General features: G+C 39.5%; 1 protein-coding gene across 1 annotated transcript in view; it reads left to right on the plus strand.

Annotated features, from left to right (window-relative positions):
* The first annotated feature begins 1,748 nt into the window (after positions 1–1,748).
* The window catches only part of LOC126252241 (intermembrane lipid transfer protein VPS13B), a 199,787-nt gene continuing 186,326 nt past the window's right edge, over positions 1,749–15,209 (plus strand). Inside the window, exon 1 of the mRNA XM_049953114.1 lies at positions 1,749–1,956. The gene's annotated coding sequence lies outside the window, so the exon portion shown is untranslated. The remainder of the gene's footprint in view (positions 1,957–15,209) is intronic.

A 15,209-nucleotide genomic window follows, 5' to 3' on the forward strand; every position in this document is an offset into this window, starting at 1 on the left:
TTAATTTTTGGAATGGGAGTGATGTCGAATGGACTTGTCTCAGAAGATGTGGTGCCCTGAGGATCTTCAAGGGTAACTGATGATAGCGGAACACCCAGGCTTTTCGAAGTTGATGGTTTGATTTACGTCATCACATTCTTCTCTATCCTCTGAAAACCCCTGATTCCTTGCAAATTGTTTGCTTGACACAGCTTCATAGGAAGATGAATCTCGTTTTTTATTGGCTTCTTCAATGTATTCAGCATCTGAGAACAGGTTTTTGTTCAACGGGAATATTCCTGTTGCTTTAAATCCATTAATTGCTATTTGGGCTGTTTGGCATCTAATATAGGCTTTTCCAAAGATTTCCATTACATCATAAGCACTAACAGCACGTTCATTGTGCCTTAACCACTGCCTAATTTCCTCACTGCAGTAAACTTTGAGACAACCCATGACAGTTTTGTCCAAAGGTTGCAGTTTTTGTGAGCAGTGAGGTGGCAATGAGACAATGGTGACATGATTTGATTTTGCCAAGTCGATCACATTAATATTCTGTGTGTGGCTAAAATGGCCATCCAAGAGCAACAGCACTGATTTTACCTCTGTAGGTTTGGCGAATTCAATAAAGTGTCGAAACCACTGAGTAAATAAGTTGATTTGAATCCAACCTGAAGGGCTGGAGCACCTTTTTTTCAACTGTTCACTGATATTTTTCCTCGGCAGAATCACTAAAGGAGGCATGAATGATCCCCTAACACTCATGCAAGCAACGATTATTATAAGAGCTCCATGTTCTCCAGATGTTAATGAGGCTATCTGCTTTTTACCTTTGAGGCCAATTACTTTCGCTACTTTTGACTGTACCACAGTAACGCCGCACTCATCAACGTTGTAAATTCCGTCAGGAGTGAATTTAAACCAGTCATAAAGATTTTCTAGAAGGTTTTGGAATTTCTCTGTGTTTTCCTTGCTAAATCCACAAGCCCTAGCATAGGATGTTCCAGTAGGCTTCCTCTTCCCCCAAACAACGTCAACGCCAGAACTTTCTTCCCGAGTAACCTTGGCTATGATGTGACGTGAAGTTGTTCGCCATTGTGGCCTTCGTGGATGCCCCTGTTTGGAATGCATTGTGGGATGTTTTGATGTGATGTGATGTGACGTTCCGTTCCCTCAAGTGCGAATCCTCCTTAACCGATACAAAGGTTCTTTCCTGTATTACTCTTCAATAAAAACTGTAAAAATTGACTGGATGATTGAAGCAGCAATAAAGACAGACGTAGATTCCTATTACACAAATGTGAGTAGTTCTTAGTTAAGCCCTATCTTTTCGAAGCCAAAGAGTCGAGGACAGGTTTCTTGGGAAGGTTATCACATGTATTAACACAAGTGGAACACTTTTTACTGTCATCATTTAGCCTCGCTGTGACGTATTTATTTTTTGGTGAAGATTATCTTCCGTATTAGAGTTAACCTATAAATTTTTCTTTCCTGTTTCTTTATGAAATTCTACAGCACTTAGACCTGTGAATGTTACTCTCTAAAAATGTGAGATTTACTGATAGTTTGTATCAATAAATTATGTATTCGTTGTATTCACTATGTTGCAAAGTTTTTATGACGACTAAAATTACGGAAATGCTGCATAAAATGCCTTTTCGCTTCCTTAACTTACTTGATTGTCTCAACATTGCAAGTTTTGCTGGCGACTGCAACAACGTTGGCAGCACTAAAGTCCTTGTTACGGCAAAGATGGCCAATATAAGCTGTTTGTGACATATAGCATGTTTTTCTGTTTACTTTTACTAGCGTTTAAAAATATTTTTATTTGCGTCACGATGTACAAACTCAACCACCCAAAAAATTAATCGTGTTCAAAATAGTGACGGACGAATACAGACGTCAGACTGTATTCGATGTGGAGCCGGTTGTTGATGTGGGCGTTACGTGTCAAGTAACTGCTTGACAGCAGCGAAGGTACGGTGATAAACCATGCTGCGCTTCGTAGAAGTAATAGATTAAACAGAAAGTTTTACTTCCTATAATTGGTTCTTTAATAAGGAAATTTGTTTTGTTTTGTTGTGCCTTTTATTTACAAAAATAACATTATGTTTGTAAAATAATGTCCATAAAGGCAGTACCACGCATCGTAAGTTAACTAAATTTTAATAGCGTATGAGAGATAATACTAGTACAATGTCGCTCACCTTGTAATTATTTTGTTTGAACTTGCCACCCGTAGCACACTGTCAGCCGTGAATTTGACACTTTGTTGCTTGCAGTTTGTTTTTCGTAGTCATATTACTTTTGGTTTTCCCCTTTAAGAATGTGTAGCTAGTCTGTCGTTATATATTTTATGTGATTTTCCTTTCATCCATGTATCCTAAACGAAAATTATGATATTTTTTTCTCATTGTGCCAATTCTCTATTAATAGCTGCTGGTATTGATTGAAAAATTTGTAGATATAAAAGTTCCTTGTAGTTGCACTAATCTGATCAGAATAATAGTGTTAATGCTGTACAGTAATAAGCAACGTTATCGTATAGTGAGTATACTGAACGAAAGGTCGTGTTTGCTTTGCCTCTGTGTCTAAACTGATTTTCTGTATCTAATGATGTCAAAAGCAATTAAAAATAAATTTTTTATTGTGTCCTCTTGCCCATTCTCATCTAACGATATAGTATTGGCATCTATGCCATACATGATGTCATTTCATTGTGTGGTTCATAAACTAGTTAATGGACTCCAACAGATCTCCATAATCCACAAATCACATATAAAAAATAATGATGTGTGCTCTATGTCAGATTTTTGATATTTCTAAAGAGCAGAAAGATATTTTATTGAGACTTGGACCATAGTGCATGCCGTATCTTGTGGTGTTGTGATGAAATAGTTTGGTCTGAAATATGCCCAATGAACAGTTTTTTTATTTATAATCTATATTCTCCCCTTCCTCTACAGCTTTTACTGTCTACAACTCCCCCAGATATTGTTTAAGTTAATCCTTGATGTCATAACACATGTACCGTCATCCTGTCTCTTGTTCTTGTCAATGCTTTTCACATGTTCCTCTCCCCACCAGTTCTAAACCTCATTTCTTGTCTTATCAGTCCACTTAATATTCAGTATTCTTCTATAGCATCATATCTCAAACACTTTTTCTTCTTTCCCAGTCTTCCCATGTTTCGCTTTGTCTACTTTGTGGTTCCCAATTCTGATACGTTTATCACTAATCTCATTTCTGCTACCCATCATTACTTTAGTCTTTCTTTGGTTTACCCTCATCCATAGTGTGTGTTCATTGAACTGTTTATTACATTCAGCTGGTCCTGCAATCCTTTCTCACTTTTTCTCGGGATAGCAATGTTATCGACTCGCACTATTTCATTCCTGTCATTCGTATTACAGTATTCTAGCCTTAATGGCTGTAAAATTTGGGATAAGGAACAGTTGATTATTTGTGATTCTAGAGATTATTAAAGTATTATCTGTGAACTTTATCATATTACCTGAAAATTAATTTCCAAAGGATGCCTGGCTGGATGATAATAGAGTGTCTTCTTAGGGAGTGTGATTTACTGGATGGTCTTGTTTCTTGTCAAAAGAGTTGTTCTACATGGCAGTCATATCCACTATTGAAGAGCAATTTGGGACTGACCCTTTCTCCACAAAAAATTTTGCCACACAATTTCAAATACGGTTCTTACAGCAGAGGATATACAAAGTAAATCATGATGCAATATTGCGTTAGCTGCCAACATTTGTGGTGTTGCTATAGAGAAGCTGTGATTGTGTGGCTGCTGCTTAGTACCAAGTGTGGTTGCCTGTTGATACGACACAGGATTCACATTCAGCATGAATTTAGTACAAGTCCTCATCCGTTTACCAAAATTTATGTTTTCTGTGAATGCCCTGAGGCAAGTGACACGATGGTTCCCATGAAAATTCTACAGCCATGCCATTCTTACGTTTGCTACATTTATGATGATGTCTTCACCAACAGGACAATAAACCTTGACCTTTCTTCCCTCATCAGTTCTTGAGTGACTTAATTGTGAATGGAGTGTTGTTGATGATAAGTGAAATTTATGTTGGTTTTCAAAATGCTGTTTGTTAAGATTTTCTGTGGAATCATACTGTGTGTTTTCACATTTTTAGTGATAATAATAATGTGGACAAGGACCCAAGAGTTGTAGAATTTTCCTGTTTGCCTCTTTGTTTATTATAAACACAGTCTTATTTAAGTAAGTACTCAGGCCTGAAGGACATAGGCCCCTAATATTAAAGTGGTTGAATGCAGCATAAATATGCACAAGACCAAACTATATTTAGTGGATTAAGAAATGGTACATTGGTTTATACTTTGTGCACTGGTTCTCTCATTAATTTTTCCAATAACTTTGTTAAATATCTTGGGCCCTCCAAGTAGTGCCGATTCACATTCCACTTGATGGAGAGAATGGTACATTCAGGGATTTATTTATTGCCATGATGTTAGCAATATTTCTGTTCTGTAGCAGTATCTGAAGTTTGTTGATATTCTGATCTGTCTCTAATTACCACCTCATTTGTGGAATTTTAAACATTTATCTCATTCATTTGATGCTTAGGTAGTTGTGTAGGGTAACATACATTGCTTTGATAATATTCTGTGCCTACGTTTTTGTGGCAGTGCTTCATGGGCAAAGGTATTATATGCTCGATTTGCTTCTGTCAGCCTGTCACAGCACAGGACACATGATCTCATCAGCCACTCATAGCACACATTTATATCTTGCTTGTCACAATTATTTAGTTGTCTTCTACAAAAAAAAAAACTTTGGTTGTGGTGACTGGTTGATACGTAGCTTTGCCTGAGGCATGATTTAGGTTGGATGGTAACAGTTTGATTGAGAGCTGTTGAAGCCAACAAATGTGAAAGCAAAAAACGTGATAGTTGTGGTGGACTGATGTGTAACTTAGCCTGAGGTCCTGTATGATTGACTGACTTGTCTGTTCTGTATTGGCTGACAGATGCATGTCGAGCAGCTACCACCTTGATTTCAGCGCACTCCCAAAGCTAACTTGCTGTATTTGGCACTTTCATATTTATACTTGCATATTATGAAGATATGTCCTTTAAGTGATATGCCACATTAAAGATATCTTCAAAACATATTGGTTTTAGTATGCCTTGTTCTGCTATAGTGGGTGGAAGTGTGAATTTGGTGCATAAAACTGCTGACATTTCACTTATTTGTTTGATTGCTTGTAGTCCTACTGTGGTTTGAATTCTGTGTAAAACTTTATATGGTAACTGTTGATTCAATCAAGTAGTGTCCAAACTCTACTGCATTTGTCTTCCTTGGACAAGCAGGACTACACATGATTCAGATCTGTAGGATCAAAATGAATTATAATGATCTGCTATTTAAAAATTGCCAGTGATATCAGTGTCAGTGAACTTTTGGCAGTTACTAACATAATGTCAATAAAGTGGTTGGTAGGCTTCTGTGACTGGATACACAGATCAGAAATGTTTTCAGTTGTAAAAAGGCAGACAATTGACATTTGGCTAAGTACTTTTTTTCATAATGTTTCAAGAGGTCAGGGTAAGTGTTTGTTACCCAAGTGGTGCAAAGATGGTATGCCTTCATTAGAGCTCTTACTTTTTGTCACATGAGAGTATGCAGAGTACATATTATGTTGATTAAATGTTCCCTTTCTGGACTGTGTCACATCTGAAGACGGCAACTGTTTACCAAAGCTGGCAATGGGAATATTTTATTTATGTGAGGGCATACTGAAAAGTAATGCCTCTCAATTTCTTAGTCCATTATACATCTACACTCTGCAAATGACTATAAGCACATGGCAGAGGGTACATCCCATTGTGCCAGTTAAGTTATTAAGGTTTCTCCCCGTTTCATTCACATATAGAGCACAGGAAGAATCACTGTTTAAAAGCCCTGTGCATGCTGTCAACAGTCTACTCTTGTCCCCAAATTATAATGTGACTGATATGTTGGTGGTTATTAGTATATTCGTAGAGTCATCATTTAAAACCAGTTCTTGAAACTTTGTGAATAGGCTGTCTCGGGATAGTTTATGTCTATCTTCAAAGAGTCTGCCAGTTCAGTTTCTTCAGCATCACTGTGACACCCCCCTATGGGTCAGACAAACATGTGCCTATTCCTGCTGCCCTTCTCTGTGTACATTCAATATCTCCTGTTAGGTCCAACACACTTTTGAGCAATATTATAGAAAGGTATGCATGAGTGATTTCTAAACAATCTCCTTTGTAGACTGGATGCATTTCCCAAGTACACTACCAATAAACTGAAGTCTGCAACCTGCTTTACCCATGACTGAGCCTAAGTGATCATTACATTTCATACCCGTGCAAATTATTAAACCCAGATATTTGTATGAGCTGGCTGATTCTATCTGTGACACATTGATATTAAAGGCGTGGGATGCTATGTTTTTTATTTTGTTAAGAGCACCGTTTTACATTTCTGAACACTTGTAACAAGTTGCCAAGCTTTGTGCCAACTTGATATTTGATCAAGAACCAACTGAATTCAGACAGTACTTCATTATAGGTAACTGCATCATCTGCAGATGTTGTCCTCAATGTCATGAATATACAACATAAACAGCACTTCCCTGGAACACACCCGAAGCTACCTCCACATCTGATGATGACTCTCAACACAAGATGGCACGTTGAATTCTCCCCATCAAAAAATCCTCAGTCCGGTCACAAATTTCACGTGATACCCCATATGGCATTTGTTGCTGAGTAAAATGCTTTTCAGAAATCAAAAATACTGCATCTACTTAACTGCTGTGATCCAAAGCTTTCTGTATGTCATATCAGAAAAGTGTGAGTTGGGTTTCACATTCTTGATGTTTTCGGAATCAACACTGGTTGGCATGGAGCAGATCATTCTGTTCGAGGCATCTCACTGTGTTTGAGCTCAGAATATTTTCTAAGCTTCTACGACAAACTGATTTCAAGAATATTGGACAGTAGTTTTGTAGATCACTTCTAATACCCTTCTTGTAAATTAGTGTGATGATAGGGATTCCATTGGGGCTTGGATCTTTGTACAGTTTTAACGATTTCAGCTGTTTCTCAATAACATTGACATGAACGCTTACTTCTGTCGTCTTTTCAGTGGTACAAAGATTAAATTAGGACAATTCTCATAGATTTTCCTTTGCAAAGGAACATCTGAAAATGAAGTCAAGCACTTTAGCTTTAGCTTTGGCTTTACTACCCCCAATTTAAGCTCCTGTCTCATTTGCAAGTGACTGGTGCCACTAACAGCCTTTACATGTGATCAGAATTTCTTTGGGTTCTACAAAAGATTGCTTGACAATATTCTGCTACTGTAGTCATTAAAGGCATCATGCATTTCTCTCTTGATAGCCAAATACATTTCACGAAACATCTCTCTGTTTATAGTCCGACGCTTTGTTTTACATCTATCATGCAGTAATCTCTGTTTCTTTAGAAGTTTCATTACAGTGACTGTATACCATGGAGCTTCCCTCCCATTAGGAACTGTTCTACTGGATACATATCTATCCAGTGCATGGTCAACTACTCTTTTAAACTTGAGTCATAGTTCCTGTAGATGCTCCTGCCTTGCGCTGAAAGTTTCAAGCTCCTCATTGAAGTATGACACTACTGATTTTTTCCTCTAGCTTACTGAATATACATATCTTCCTGCTTGGTTTAGTTGTCCTTTGTACTTTGGTAATCATTGTTACCACAACCCTGTATGGTCACTGATATTAGTTTTGATGTGGACATCCTCAAAGACATCAGGCCTATTTGTTGCGATTAGATCCAATGTATTTCCATCATGAGTGGAGTTCCTAACTATTTGTTCTAGGTAGTTTTCAGAGAAGGCATTTAGTAAAGTTTCACAGAATGCATTATCATGCCTACCACTAACAAAACTGTAATTTTCCCAATTAATTGTTGGATGATTAAAGTATCTACTGATGATTACAGTATGATTGGAGAACTTACATACCAGCAAAATGAGGTTTTCTCTAAAGTTTTCTATTACATCAGGAGATGACTCTGGTGGATGATAGAAGGATCCAATTACCTTTTTATGCCCTCCCCTGATACTACAACTTGCCCTGTCAATCTTGCATGCAGCTTCAATTTTTATCTCGATAGATTTAAGTTTCTTGTCTAATGCGACAAATACGCCACCTCCATTTCCCATTAGTCTATCTTTTCAATATACACTTCAATTTATCACAAAAATCTCACTGCTATTAATTTCAGATTTCAACCAGCTTTCTTTTCCTAGTATTATGTGAGCTGCATTGCTTTTCAGAAGCACTTCAAACTATGGCACTTTGTTATGGCTGCTTTGAAGTTAACTACCGGGATTTTAATATTCCTGTGTGTGGAAAGAGGGATCTTACTCTGTGTTTCTTACAGCTTCTAAAAAATACTTCCGTGCACTCTACACACAATCATCTACCTGGGTAGCAGCCTCTGATGTATACCACACACCTGACCCATTTTGAGGGCCTACAGGTCCCAATTCTACGGTGCAAGTTCAGAAAGTTGCAGGCTAGCTTCTTACAGACCCCTTGAGGTCTTTGCTCCAGTCATTCCACTCAGTTCAGACCCAAGGGGCCACGATCAGTTCTGGAGACAGTGCTGTAAATTGTGAGCTTCTCTGAAACTCTGTTCAGCGAGCTGGTCTTTTAAACCTTCTCTGCCAGTCTCTGGGACAATCCAAGTTCCAAGTGTAACTTGGAGCCCAGATGATAGGCATCGTTTGTTCCAATGTTCACCACAATCTGCAGCTGATTGCAACCTGTTCTGTTAGTGGCTGCCAGTATAGCCTTCAACAAGTTGAATGAGGCCCCAGGCTTACACACTGAGTGTTCTTACATGCCCCATGCTGTCATTTCCGTAAAGGGTACTATTATTTGCTGTATGTTTGAACTGGCATTGATTAATAGACCCTACCCTTTTGCATTTGCCTCCTTGACACAGGACAAAGCAGGTTTACTGAAAACAGGTGAGGTGAGTCCTGTTGGCTCAGTTTCACTTTCACTGAAAGGCAGCAGCTTGAACTTGTTGGTTAGGGGGGTCGGTATAGCAGCCTGAATCCTACCTAGTGCCCATCTACCCTGTGCAGGACACCTAGAGCCACCACTGACTGGCCAGTCATAGTCAAAAGGTAGCACACTTGTGCTTCCTGTAGAGGAGACAGAATCCACAGGAGAGGCAGTACTCAAAGGTGCCTTTAGTATTCGTGCCACAGGTACATGACTCTCCAGACACACCGATTCACAGCAACTGTCAATCATTTGATAGTAGTCAGGACGATTTCCAGCTGCTTACAAATGTCAACCAACTCATCGCATGTTCAAGAACACCATTCACAGTGGAGCCGCATTGTGGGTAGTGCAATGTATTACAGTACAGCGAACAAATAACTTTAAACTAATCTTGCTGACTACCTTATAATCTGTTGAGGTAAAAAATTACTTATTTCCTTTGAGAATTGAAGCAAATACACAAAACAAGATTTCTATAAATGAAACAGAAAAACCTGTGGTAAAAGTTGCAGGTTTCCCCAACTTTTTGAGGTTATTTATAGTCATTAACAAACTCAAAAATAGAGTTATTTTACAATACATGCAGATAATAAACTGCTTGACAGTTGCTAAGGACCAAAGACATTGTTGGACGGGAATAATCACAGGCAGTGTTGGACAACTTGAAACACAGTACATATGTAAGAGAGCTGGTGTGATATATTTAAAATGAAAAGTGGTACAGATTCCACCACATGCGAAAGTAGGATAACAGACATAAACAACATTCATGTTAGATGCAGTTCAGACTCTCAACGTAAAGGTCAATATTGGACTGTCAGTAAGGAATATGCCCTCCTCAGGCTCTAATCCACATTTTTGCACCTGTTTTCATGCTGGATACCAATCCGTTGAGCAGTCCGTGAAGGATATTGTCCCTCTCCTTTCAAGGCAGTTTTCAGTTCTTGCATGGTTCAGAGAAAGGGTGCTCATTGACAAGCATGTGCATTTAACAGGCTTCTGAGCATACAAACCAGTCTGATTAAATCACCCTGAAATGGCTGGCAAGGGCATGTGTACTGGTAGCAGTTGTGAGGTCTGCAGTCATCTGCCTAGGAGATGTCTGTTCCTTTTTGCCTAGGCCTGTATGTTGATGCCCCTCTTGCAGTGTGGTGATCCATCTACAACCACCGGCATGCCTTCATATAGCATTTCTATCTTTAGTGACCTTTTTGAATCACAAGATGACATTTTTGGATACACCTATTACTGTGAGCAAAGTATTGACACATTGACCAGCTTCAAGCTGTCCAACTGCTCATCCACAATCGTGAGTACTCAAGCGGTGTCTGACAGAGGTGTTACCATACTTCACTGAATGTTACACTAATCAGTTCAACAACCACCTTCATCAAACATCATAACTGCACCAGCTTTCAAATGCCTACAGATTGTTCATGCACAGGTTTCGCTGCAGTTAACACATTCCACCCTGTACATTTCCTTTTACTATCATTGATAAGGAGTTCTGTAGCAATTGTCGATTGTTACGTAGCAGTTGGTAGTTGTTCTGTAGGAAGTAGTTCCTTAGAAATTGTCAGTGTATATACTCCTCTCGAAGGGAAAACTAGATGTACCGTATCATAATATGTTGGTTTCAATACTGTATTTGCTACAGTAACTGGGATAAAAAACAAAATTGTGTTTTGCTAAAGGTGGACCCCATCCAAAAACACATGTATTGTTAAAGCAAACATGGAAAAAGGAGCTTCCAGCTGAAGATGATTGAATCACAAATGTCGAATTACTACGAATTAAGAGTATCCACAGGACAATGGTAGCTTCCTAAAATTCTTGAAAATGTATGTTTGTATATACTGAAATTTGGGGTGATCTATTCTTTTGCAGTAACCATGAATCACAAAACCTGATTTGCTATGAAATAAGTTATGCAAAACAGTTGTACCAGTAATTTGTGAATGTTTTCAAAAATATAGTTTTGTAAGAATCCAAAAATTATCAGAAATAACATATTTCCAACATAATTATGCAGTGAAATTAAAGAATGATTATTTTGAAGGAGGATAGGCCAGCTGTTTCAAAAATTGTAAAATAACACTAATAAGTTTAAGCCTACAGTTGACAATAAAAGTACAGGTTATGTCGGCACTCGCAAATGTTCGAAATTCCACACTATATAACAATACAAACGAGTGTTGACACAATCAAGGAAAGGTTATACAGAAGCGATGTTAACAGCAAGATATGCGAGTCTAGAATTTCAAATCGGCATATGAATCTGGCACACATTGCCTCACACAAAGGAAAATTCCAAAGTCCGCTTTAACATATAAATAATGGTGCAAATTGCATGGATTTTTTAATCAGCTTATCCTGTGACAACTTCTGCACTGGCATGCTGAAGATGAACACTGCAGCATCAGTTTATCTCAGTCAAAATTGCAAAATTTGCAGCATCAACAAAGCCCGTCTTCAGCTGACATCTGTTCAAAATATCTCCATGTTCATTGAGATATTACATGTCATTCATATTACTTGGTTGACTTTCCCATTTTGTTGATGCAAGTTGCAATCCTCTGCCACTGGAGGGCTCCGAATTGTAGCATATAACATGGCAGTGTGTAACATAACTATGTTGGTGCTTGAGAAACAGTGTGCTGTGATTGAGTTTCTAACTGCATAAGAGTTCGCCCACGTATGAAGCACCCACTGCTTCAGAATGGCAGTGCCAGACCACATGCGAGCGCTGTGAGATCTGCAACAATCTGACACCATGAGTTTTCTGTCATCGATCACTCTCCATATGGTCTCGACTTGACCTCATCTGATTTTCATTTGTTTCCAGAACTTAAAGACCACATTCAAATACTTCATTTTGAGTGATGAAGCAGCGAAAGCAGAGGTAGTCAAGTGTTGTACAGTGACATTATCAACAAACTGGTCTATTGTTGGGAGAAATGTGTTTGTCGCCAGGGTAACTGTGTTGAGAGATAAAGATGAAGGATAAAGATGTAGAATGTTAGTAACTTTTTTTTTAATTTAAAAAGCCTTTAAGAGTTTTAACATAAATAAATTCCAAGGTATCACATTTCAGCATGCCCTTGTCTATGTAAGTTATTGTGACGTAATATATTATTTTACGAGGTGGCTACATATTAATTAATTGGGCAGTTGTACTAATTGGACCCAAAAATACACTGCTGGAGTAAAAAGTGAAACACCAAAATGACATGGTAGGATGATGATGTAACTTCATATATGTATACACCATTACTGGGCATGTAAATGATTGAGAATTACAATTCTCTGTGATATCTAGAGCAGCCATCTGAGTACATTAGTATTGTTCATGTGTAGTTTTGTTACTGGGAATGCTAAGCTATATGAGCAGTGTCAACAATGACATATGTTGAGTGATCACTGTGAAGGACACAGAGGTGCTGCCACCTCTTGCGAGAGTGTGCAACCTCCAGATCTGTGGGCCATTTGGATGTGCCAGTGGCTCAGTGTTAGACTGCATGGAAACACAAGAGCAAGCATACATGCCGAGGTTGTGGTCAATCAATTCTGACCACCTCAAGGTAGGTTCGCCATGTTGTACACCAAACGTATCGTAACCCCTTCACACGTGCACCTGCCGTCTGAGGTTAAGTAATGGACTCGCATGATATTCTGTGTCATCCTGCACCATTGGCCAAGATTAGCAACAGCCTGACTAGGGAATAACAATCGTATGTGTAGTCTGACATTAACACGACAGCACAAACAGCTATGTTTGAAGTGGTGCCATGGCTGGGAAGTGTGGACTGTTGATGAATGGCACTGCTTGATGTTAAGTGAAGTATTGTGGTTTCTGCAGTACCACAGATGACCACTGTGGCATATGACAGCGACCTGGGGAGAGGTCCCATTCTTCCAGTTTTTTGGAGAGGTGCAGTGGTGCTACTCCCAGTGTCATGGAGGGGCCATGGAGTTCATAGTTCAGTTCATAGCTGCTAGAGTGTGAGGGAGCTGTAATGGCACAATAATGCCACACAGACACCTTGCATCCTCATGCATTACCTCTCGTGCAGTAGTATCATGGTGCCATTTTTCAACAGTACAATGTTTGTCCACACACGGAATATGTCTCTATGATGAGGTATTCATGTGACCAGAAAGATCCCCAGATCTATCCCAGCAGAACATACATGGGAGCAGCTTGAATACCAACACCATCACAGTGCCGGTATCCAGGATATCAAGCACCAGTTACAACAATTGTGGGTTGCTTGCCTCAGGAGAGGATACGATGGCATTATGACACCCTTCCCAACCCGATTAGTACACACTTCTAGACCAGAGGGGATTCATACTCATACTGATAAATGACCTCATACTGCCATGTTCTTTGTAAATTTGACTCGGTTTTGTAATCATTGAAATAACATCCCTTCCTGACCCAAGAAGTTTCATTTTGTTTCTTCCTTCCCTTTTGGGTGCTTCACTTTTTTTTGTCAGGCAGTGTATATTGAAGAGTCTGGGGATAATTGCCACAAACTTTTAAATACTCTTCTATAGGAGCCTGTGAACACACAGTTAAGATTAAACAAACACACACACACACACACACACACATGTCAAGGAAGAAGAACAGCAAAGGAAAGAAAATTGAATACATCTCTTATTGAGTGTGGAAACAACTACAGGCGAAAATTATGTCTAACACTGTATTGTTGCACTACAAATAATTAATTTGGCACAGTTGAGTAAAAGTTAAAACACCTGCTCCAGCTAATGTGAGGGGGCTGCATAAGCAGGTCAGATCAGAGCTGGCCAAATTTTATGGCATCAGGGGACTGTTGCTGATACAAGAACTGTGTTACTACGCCAGGTGGTTACTACATCAAAGACACAACAGGAATGTAAATATCAGCGTTGTAGCAGGAAGGCAGAACCATTGCAGCATTGTTGGCCTGGTTACTTCACATCCGAGCCACAGTTTACTGTGGCTTACCTGATAAAACTGATGCTGTGGCATAACAAGGATTGGCCAAGGCTGTATGAATACTCATCATTTTTAGTCAAAGGTACTGCAACCTGCCTGCCACTATCCTGAGGTGGAACCTACAACAGTCCATGAGTCTACGAGTCTGCAGTGCTCGACTGTCACCCTCTGCAGACTCTACTTCTGCTAGCTGCAGCCCAGCTGCTGGTGCCAAGTCTTATGCTGTGGACTTAATGCCCTTTAACCAGTGAGCCATTCAGGGGCCTACTTCAGCTGCTGCTGGCTTTCCATCTGGAAGTCTTTGGCTATCATCCAAGGCTGTGCAGCCTCTTATCCACCACTGCTTGGGCAGGCAATTTCCTGGTGGCCTGCCTCTGCTCTGGATAGATATTGCTGTAGTGAGCTTCCTCTTACACACTGAGTCCATGTTGTAATCTTGCATGCCACTGCATGCCTTATCCGGTGCTAATTGGATGCCTGTAGGCAGTGTGGCTACCACAGTTTGACACTGACATGCTGGTGTCACTGACCTTGCTTTGGCAATTGGCACAATCGCTTTCTCATCTGCATGGCACTGCTGCTTGGCTTATGCCCATCAGGCATTAGTCTCTCTGTGCACCTGGACAGCTATTGTAGTATGGAGTAATAACTGTGTGATTTATCACTGCTGTTTCACATCGTTAATATGTCAGATTCTCCCAGGCATCCATTCACTACCTCACTGCTAGTCTGCCTGGGTGGTGGATTACCAGCATCTTGACCTCCTCCTACATCTTTCCACCACCTACTATAGCGGAGAACCACCATGATCGCTATAATTGGTGTTAGCCATTGAGTTGTCAGTACTGTAATGTAGTAGGTCATGAATTACCATACATGCAGGTAGTGTCAGCTGTGCTTGGACAAGCTGGAATAGTGGAGGTAAAACAAATAAGGATGTGTCAGCATTTTAGCAGCATCAATATTGTTTGGATGCTGTGTTGAACACATAAAATAACCCTTCCCCCATGCAAGAATTGTAATGGTATGTCATTTTGCTCCTTTAATATTGACTATCAAAGAGTGTCCTAATTTTTCTGGGCCCCTCTGTATATATTCTTTGAGCCACCGAATGGTTTATTGTGAAGGGTGCCGTGTACCACGACTTGTCA

This window comes from Schistocerca nitens, chromosome 4 (genome assembly GCF_023898315.1).
Source record: "Schistocerca nitens isolate TAMUIC-IGC-003100 chromosome 4, iqSchNite1.1, whole genome shotgun sequence".
Classification (NCBI taxonomy): domain Eukaryota; kingdom Metazoa; phylum Arthropoda; class Insecta; order Orthoptera; family Acrididae; genus Schistocerca; species Schistocerca nitens.